At 38.1% G+C, this 9,482-nt stretch overlaps 1 protein-coding gene across 1 annotated transcript in view; it reads left to right on the forward strand.

Moving 5' to 3' along the window:
- Positions 1-9,482, forward strand: part of LOC104496443 (histone deacetylase 9-like) — a 137,657-nt gene that overhangs the window by 28,572 nt on the left and 99,603 nt on the right. The window lies entirely within an intron of this gene.

The following is a 9,482-nucleotide window of genomic DNA, read 5'->3' on the forward strand; positions in this document are numbered from 1 at the left end:
TATGGCCTTGTCGCAGGATTGCTGCAGCCCGAGGTGAAGTTACTCATGGCATGGACGTCTCTGGCAGGAGGACGTGGCATTGCCTTTTGAAGTGAATTTTTTTTTAATATGTTTGTATAGTCACATGTGTAACCACCCAGAGAGAGGCGAGGCAAACAGCAGGCGTGCAGGCTAGGGGGAAGAGGGAGGCAGCTGGTGAGGAGAGCTGTGTCGCAGGATTGCTGCAGCCCGAGGTGAAGTTACTCATGGCATGGACGTCTCTGGCAGGAGGACGTGGCATTGCCTTTTGAAGTGAATTTTTTTTTAATATGTTTGTATAGTCACATGTGTAACCACCCAGAGAGAGGCGAGGCAAACAGCAGGCGTGCAGGCTAGGGGGAAGAGGGAGGCAGCTGGTGAGGAGAGCTGTGGCCCGGGAGGTGCCCTTCCACCGGGACGACTGGCCAGTGTTCTTGTCCCTGTCCCTCTTTCCCCTCCTATCTCTGTGCCGCACAATCTGCAAGGCATGATGTACAAAACCCAAATTATCCCCAGTCTAAACAATTTATAAAACCTCCAGACCTGATGGACTTTGACATTTTATTTGGTATTTTAACAGCCCTATTTAAAGGTATACCATATGCAGCCGGAGTGCAGGCTTGCCCCAATAAACATTGTTGGAGCTAACATGTCTGCTTAACAAAACTGTTTATTCACTTTCCAGTCCAAATACTCATGGATTCAGTCCTATTTCCAAAATCAAGCCAGAAATAAATATTTTTGAATTAACATTCTACAATTATTTTTTAAAACTCAAAATTGTATTTGAACTTAAGAATTTTCTTCCTGTATATCTGTCTTATTTCAGTCAAAATACATTAGCTACATATTTGGGGAGCGGTACATATGTTTATGTGTATATATACATAGATATAGAATATATAGGTAAAGAATATCATGCTCAGGTGAAATGCAGTACTATAGCTCTGACCCAACTAAATGCAGTTACTAAACTTTCATATTCAGAAACTGAAATTGTTAATCAGGTACTACACAAAATGTACAAATTTTGAAATTTCAAACCAAGGAAAGGGTGCATTGTATGGGATCCTGTTGTGCATCCTTTCTGACGGGCACAGTAGGAATCAGTGCACAACTCACTGTGCGTTATTCCCACCCAATGGCACTAATGGAAGTGAAGAAGGACTTTTTAACTATTTTTTAACTTTGGCAACCGTAGGATATATGTTGGTCTCTAAGGCTATATAAAAGCTTAATCAGATATGGCCTACATGCAGTTAACATAAGCAAGGTCTACTGCAGAACCTTTAGTGCTTATCTCCGCACATTTGTTGTGCCTTTCCACAATGTGAATGCTCTTGGTTGTTTATGTGTGCGTGGACATCCAAAAAGAATCAAACATCAGCCACTGGGAGACTTTGGTAGCTACTGGCATTGCAACAGTCTGTAAGCAAATACTTTAAATTTAGTACCACTTTGCAGTTTACTGTAAATTTATTGTTTATACTAAATAGAATCTTTGTCTACAGTGCAGAGTATTGAAGCAGTCTCATGCAACCTGCACTTGAGAAATAGGAAAGGTTCAATAGACATGCGAATTAGTTGGTTTATACCAAAACATGAAGAAAATAAGAAAGGAAAGGATTTACTGTGAAAGACAATTGGGAATACTCACGCCAGTCCTGACAGGTGTTTATCTAACCTGCTATTATGCTTCCAGCATGAAGCCCAGTGACTTACATGCCACCATGCCAACTGTGTGAACTAACAATCTGCATGTGGTATTTATAATTCAAGGTTATGGAAAGGTTATTAAGACCTAACTGGCAGAAGAATAAGCACGCTAGCAGAAGTTCTGGAAATGTACAGATCCTGACATTAGCTGTTTTGGCATAGTCCTCCTGTGTTTGCTTTGTCACTGCATTCATACAAAACTGGGTTTTGCTGGCAAGTTTCTCCCAATATCCCCCTATGGTAAATTGTGGTAGAGGGATTTTTGCAGTGTGTTCTGTGGTTTTCTACATGGTGTTCAGGATGAGGCTGTAGGTAGCTGTAAGATTTTAGCCCCGCAGATCTGTATGTTCCAATCTATGACTTTACATGTTGCTTTTCCACCTCACTGCCATGTTTCCTCTAGAAATATATGTGTTGCATTGATCAGCTGTTTTTAGTATAGGGAAAATACCAAGTCTGTAGTGTACTTGTGAAGATCTGAGGGGAGGTAAGTGAAACTGATCCCTTCCGTGTGCATCCATTGAGCAAATACGCACACAAAGCAACTGTTTAAGGCCTGTACTGTGAGCACTGAGGGGAAGGCTTAAGCTCTGATGGAAATCTGGAATGATCTGCCACAGCTTTAGAATCTTAGGATGACCAAAAAAAAAAAAAAACCAACCCACAAACAAAAGCAAAAAACAAAAAAAACCCCAAACCCAAACCAAAAAACACCTCCCAAGAATCCTGTGTAAACTATAACAACTTTGCAACATGTAAACAGCAAAATGAGAGCAGTAAAGAAACGTGGTATTTTTCACCTGGACATTTACCACTGCAGATTGCTATCAGATGGTGCGCTGCTAGTTTGATGTCATCTTAAGAAAAACCATTAAATTGTGAGATGGGACATACTGATTTGTTCTGAAATTCCATAGTTCTCTGCAAAAAGCTGCATGTCCTGGAGTTCACAGTGGCAGATTTACAATACACAGCAAGGCCTTCTCACAGGGCAGTGTTCCAGACTGCAGCAGAGAAGACAGTGGATTATCTGCCCACTGCACTGGAGAATCACAGATGCCATTTTCTGAAACAGCCGCATCAACATTAGAATAACCTCAGAATAAAATTATCTAGCATAGACAAAGTCCGAGACGAGAAGTCTCAGGAAGGAGAAACGGAATTGATTAATTTACCAAGTGCTTTTTTGACATGAGAATTTTATCAGATTTGTAAGTGTAATTGGTATGAGCAGCCCAAATATTTCTTACAGCTTGATGAATCAGTATATGTGCTTTTAAGAAGTCTAACATGTTTTTTCTAAAATTAAAATTAGTACTTTATTTTATATGCATGTATTCAATTAATTTAAAACCAAAATTATTTACAGTACTGAAGTTGAATGTCTTCACTGCCTAGCTAGACTATAGGAACTAACAAACATAAATTGCCTTGTAGTGACTGGCGTCCGACATTTAAAGTCAGGAAGGGCAGGACATTTTCTTTTCCATGCTTATTCCATGGTCTCTACTTGCTTGCTATTGCTTGCAACTTGCTTGCCATTTCATAAGGTTATAGTAATAGCTTGCAACTATAGCTACGTGCTGCTACAAAAAGGGTTGAGAATACAAAATACATTATGAAAGTCTGCAGAACAACTGAAATATTCACTACAGAGCTGGGCATGAGTCAAATTTGTACACAAGGCAAAATGTTCCCTGCTTTATTCTGAATTTCCTGAGACTAAGAGTCCCATTTCACACAGGTCTTGTCTGAGAACAGCAACATTTTGTTCATCTGATTTGGACAGTATTCAAAAACTGACCAGGACTTGAGTTCTATTCACTGTAGTTCAACCCCCTTGTGAGACATCAGATATCTTTGATCTCCTTTACTAATGGGGAAAGCATGAATATGACAAAGCCAAGGATGTAAAACAATAGGGATTACTGAAATTCTACTGCTGTCATAATAATAAATTACTGTGATGGTGGTGGTGTTTTGTTGTTTGGTTTTTTTTTAATAAGGGCAAATTGTCCATTCTCTAGGGAGTCTTAATCTGGATGGGTTTTATTTGATTATATCAAGTAATCAAAGTTAAGGATTCTCAGGGTTTGTTTAACAGTATGGTGAGCACTCATTGAGATCTGTTTGATGCACTTTTGAGATAATATTTAATAGACCATAAAGAATCACACCACAGAAATGCATAGTATGATAAATGTGTTGTTATATTGAGTCGAATGCTCCACTTTGCTTTATTTCATTGATTTATTTACATGTATAATTAATATCATCTTGCCAATATTACAATAGGACATAAGCCTAAATAATGCAAGATGGTCACCATTTTTTGAGCATTTTTTAATATAGGAAACCTGTTGATGCATGATGAGGTATTTATGTTACATGGAATCAGTGCCAGAGCTCTCCCATCTAGCTGTTTTTCTCTATGTACTTTTGCCCCTTTCTCATTTCCCCAACAGATGTATGTAGATGACTTTTAATAATCTGCTGGCTGACCACAGATCTTTAGAAGAGTGGAGTATGCAGAACTGGGTGAATATAATTCCACTGTAATCATCAGCTATAGCAAAGAAATAGTTTTAACAGCTGAGAGAAGTCTTTTATTCCTTGAGGCTTGGGGAAGAAATACAAATAGTGTCCTGCGTATGATTTCCTGCATGCAGTATAACTCACGATCTCGGAACTCATTGTCTCTAGCCTCTGCCTAATGCCTGCACCGTCAGAAAGAGGAACCTAAAAGATCTGCATCTGCAGAGAGTGTATTTCATTCCTGGAAGCATCTCCTAAGGATCTCCTTCCTCTCTTGCACTGCTGCTCAAAAATAGAGATGTATGTTGCAAAAGGAACAATCACAATGTCCCAGTCACTACTTTGCAATAATGAGGCACATTTCAGGAGCTTATGGTCTAATGGCTTGGTGGCACTGAGGAGTACCGTCCTGTCCTTCCTTCGGATTTATTTCCCAGCCCAGTCTCGCTGCTTCTCTTCAATAAACTCTGATGCTCAGCACAGTTCACCTCCCCTTCCTGCCCATGCACTACTTCACTCACAGGCAGTTAGGCACAAAAAGACTCTCCCCTTGCTTGCACCCAGCTAGTCTGTGCAACAGGCACTTCCTTCTTGCTGAGCTGGACAAGTACAGAAGTTGTCCAAACCCCACATAAGAAGAAGATGACTTCATATGCCTGAACATAAGAAGACTCAGAGGACAATAAGAAGGGTCTTTGCATCTTGAGTTTCAGGTTTCATTTGTAACTCTTAGAGCTTGCAGAGATCTCACTTTTTCTACTTAGCTTGCAAATTAATGATTTTTTCTGAAAGAGTTTAGGTTGCTGTTATTTCCGTTTAGTTAACCAAATTATTCATGCTGATACTGCCGCAATTTTGTTGCCATGTATTAGGTGTTTATTAAATGATTAATATTACTTTTAAGAAGTTGGAGTGGAGACACTTCATTATGTTAGTATGATAATTTCTCAATAATTATTTGTCCTTCAAAATATTATTTGTTCTTGTAATGGTTGTTTTATTGTGTGCTGTTTTGTGACTATTAAATGTGTCTTAACTTCTTTTCTGATAACAAATTGTACATTTATCTGGCTGTCCCTTAATAACTTATGGTTAATTTGCAGGAAAAAAAATTGTACCAGTGAAAAATACAATTTAAAAGAGTATACCTAATAAGAACCTCCTTGCAATGGGAAATAACTTTCCACCGTCATGGGCAACTCAGCGTCAGAGCAGACCATGGAACTACTGAAAATCCAAAGGAACATTTCTGAAATGGTTTTTTTTTCAGCCTCAGATGACCCCATTTAGTACTTTTATAAACTGGAATTAATTATTTTAAGTACAGTATGATAATAAGAAAGGATTACTGACTAGTTTGCTTATCCTTTAAATATGTCAACACTGGCAATGGCAGCACTCTTTTATGTGATAGAAACACGTAAGAACCATATATTCTTAATTTGACAAATTTGAAACAGAAGAAAACTACACAATAAACTATCAAGAGCTCGTAGTATTTGTATGTTTATTCCTGATTTAAAAAAAAAGTCTGAATGAATTAAGAAGCAATTTTGCAAAAGAAGGCTCAAGAGGAAAACGCACATAAGTTAAAAGCGTGGTCTGAGACTGTCTTGAATGTCTGCATCAGCTGAATCAAGTGGAGCACAAGCTCTTTCTTTGCCTTATCATATGTTTGTGTGTGCACACACACATACGTGCAAAGTTGCCCTGACGGTAGTTAGGGCTTGTTTAACAGAATGAAGGTAATTGAAACGAGCTTCCTCTGAACCAGAATCTGATATGTTCCTGGGATGGTTCTTTCTTATGTGTCAGGTTGAATCAATACCAAAACAAAACTCCTGCATTTGGTCATTGCTACTCTGGTGTCTGTATAACCCATGGATAGCTTAAACTGAACTTGAAACTCTCATTCCAAATAAGCTTGGTTATTACTGTTCTCAAGGCCTTTGTCACGCAGGGCTGTGGAGGAATCATTGTATAGTAAATTGTACTAATCTACTGAATAAGCAGAGCTAGTTTAATCAACCCCCTCCCTCCCCAAGCTCTCAGTTTTGTAGTTGTGGAAGTTTTCAGTATAAAAATCACTCGGCCATCTTTCACAGCTCTACTGCTATGTTTTCTTAGAACAAAACCTAAAATGCTTTCTAAAGACACAATAAACAAAAAGAGCTCAAAAAAAATGTCTCGCTAGTCCCAGAGTATCCTCCCTCCAGTAAAGCTGCAGGCCAGCGAATTTCCATGCTTGCCTGAACAACAAAAAAAACCCACTCAGCCCTTCTGGTTACCTACAAAGATCTCCTTTCCTGGAAAGTGTTCTGTGCTCAGGTGCCTTCTGCACAGTATCCACCTGCAAGCTCTGCCCTGCCCTTGTTTCTACTTCCCTGTCTCTGCCCAAAAAGCAACATTTTCTCCACGCCCAGGCACAGCATTTTTAACAATGCATAGCGTGAAAAAACATGAGCAAATGAATGCTTATTTTACTGTGTCGAAGATGTGTTTGATAACAGCCATCAATCAAAGTTAACAACGAAATATTTAAATAGTAGTTTGTACTCTTTGCTTTTACCAAGTTACAAAATAGAACCATCTTTTAGAAACTTTATCCCAGCAATTATGGTTGTATTTATAGCTGAATGACTATTATTCGACATAGTAGTGCAACTTTAGTTATATATGTAGTACATAGCTTATCTCCATGACCACTCTGTTCTTAAAACTCTTCAACTTTCTTCCCCAGTACAGCTAATACCAATTGTATGTTAGCCTGCAAGCACCAACTTTTCATGTGTATTTTCTGGTGCTATCCCCTATTAGACCTTCAGGAAAGCAGACAGGGAACTCTTTTTTTCCATGATAGAGTGTAAATGTTTAATCTCCACTTCTGTGTTCTTGGCCTCTACTAATTTCCTCTGCAAGACAAAATGGTATTCCCTCATGTCCGTTACTGTTTTCTTGGCAAATCTACATGCTGCTAATACTGCTCTTTTGAAACATGGATTTCTTGTTCACTGCATTCATAGACCCTCAGGGCCAGATATTGGCTCCTGCTCTGGCAGTAAGAATAGCTTGTAGAATTGTCCTAAACAGGCACCCAAGGATTGCCTCAGCCTTACACCACTCACTCGTATGTCTACCTTTCCTGCTGGATGGCATAGCTCGGGATCATGTTACATCAGTGACACTGGTAAGAATATGGTTATCTTCTTCAGGGCACCAGTTGCAAGGGGATTGTCATATGCAGCCAAGACTTAAAGCAGTTCTGATGTTTGCTGATGTAAGAGTTAACCAAGCTAGAGATAGTAGTGTTAAAGATGACACTAATGGCACTTCAGGGGTTGCACCCTATCAGATACACTGTATGGAAAACCTTTTAAATTTAAAGAAATAGGTTTTCATATAACTTTCTAAGGATACGAATTTGCATATATATAAAACATAAGGAATATCAATTCTGACAGGAGGAATGGATACATTTCTGTATAATAACTAAAGAAGTTTCTACAAAGAAATGAAGTAGTATTTTCAGAATGCTTCTCATTCTGAAACCTGTGCACACTGAAGCAAAAAATAAGTCCTTTCCATTTAAAATAACTGAATGACCAAGAATGCCATGTTTAAGCAGTGCTGGTTTTAAGAGCTAAGAGCCAGATAGGTTAAAAGACTTAGACATGTAGGAAACAGAACAAGCTTGACGTAGCCAATCACTCTAACCCAGCACAATACAGAAAAGAATCAACTCGCCCATCAAAAATAAGAAGGCCACAGTAGGACGTACAACTCTGTTCTTTGGAAATCAAGCATCCAACTACCTATTTGGAGTCATGAAAAAAGAAAATACTTGACTTACAGTGGAAAAAGACAAACATTTTTTTCATAGTTTTCATTAAAGATCCTACTAAGTGGGTCTATCTGCAATGTATCTTCTTTGTAAATAGAGTTTGGGCATACTTCTCTTTTTTGTTCAAATATGCGGAGATTTTAGAATATCTCTATTCAAGTTCTCCTCTTTATCCTCAATTTTAGCTCAGGGTAATCATATAATGGCACAGCCGTGAATCCTTTTTCTAATGTTCATGTCTGTCAGTCAGTTTAATGTTCTGTCTATATATAAAGGTGTCTGTATCCTAGTACAAATAAGGCTCTGTACAAAATGGCTTTGAATTTATGTGTGTTGGCTTCATTTTCAACATATTGCTCTGTGTTAGTCTTTCTGTCTTTAAAGCAGATTTTCCCCTTTCTGTCTACTGTTCTGAGCTCACTGTCTGGTATTTAAATACTGCCTAAATAAATAAATCCATGTTCCATTGTGCTAATGTACATTGTGTTCATACAAAGTTCGAACGTAGGAGAAATTAAGTATTTGATCAATTGCACAAAAGTTGCTGTTAATACTGTATCGTAGCTAGTTTTCAGTGTTTGGTAAAATCTTACTTTATTATATGCTTTATTGTCAATATTACACGTGCACTGTATTTTTAAAAGAAGAAAAATTCCCATGTGAATATTGAACTTCTTGTAACATAAAAGCACATTAAAAAATGGTCACAATACTGATGTGAATGTCCTGCATACTCATGGAGAACTGCAGTAGTTAACTTGAGCTCTGATACAAAAATTAGCTAGCTATAACAAAACAGGGCTTCCAAACAATCTTGTCAAAGTTAGGAAACAGAAAAGAGAAGCCTATACTATAACCGTCCAGCAGTCAAAAACATCAGTGTTGATTTTTTCTGTCTCTATGTCGCCCCATGAAATCCTGCCAGAGATAATCAAGATAATAATCTTAATTATATTGATCTTTTGGGAACGCTGATGAAGTTAGATGACAATAAGCTGTGAGTTGAGCAGGGGCAGCTGTAAGTCTTGCATGGACTTTTTCCAAGTTCTTAAAAATATCAAGAGAACAAAATACAGGCAGCATGATGCTCTTTCACTAATAAGACCTCTTCTGAGTCTTTTTTTACTCTGTTATCTGTACATTCTTCAACACACACTTACTTCATTTTTTTGCATAAATAGTGCAAAAGAATTCTTTGCAGAATCTTCATATTGTGTGTGAAAATGAAATGTCAAAAAACCCCTTAGAGGATAGGGAGTAGGGTTTTAGCTAAGTGTAAAGCTGGTTTTGTTCTGAAGATCAGTGCAGTCCACAAGGCCTATTTTTTTGATAGTGTTTTTGATTTATATGCTATCTACATTCCACTTCCAGG

This window comes from Buceros rhinoceros, unplaced genomic scaffold, assembly GCF_000710305.1.
Source record: "Buceros rhinoceros silvestris isolate BGI_N320 unplaced genomic scaffold, ASM71030v1 scaffold32887, whole genome shotgun sequence".
Lineage (NCBI taxonomy): Eukaryota > Metazoa > Chordata > Aves > Bucerotiformes > Bucerotidae > Buceros > Buceros rhinoceros.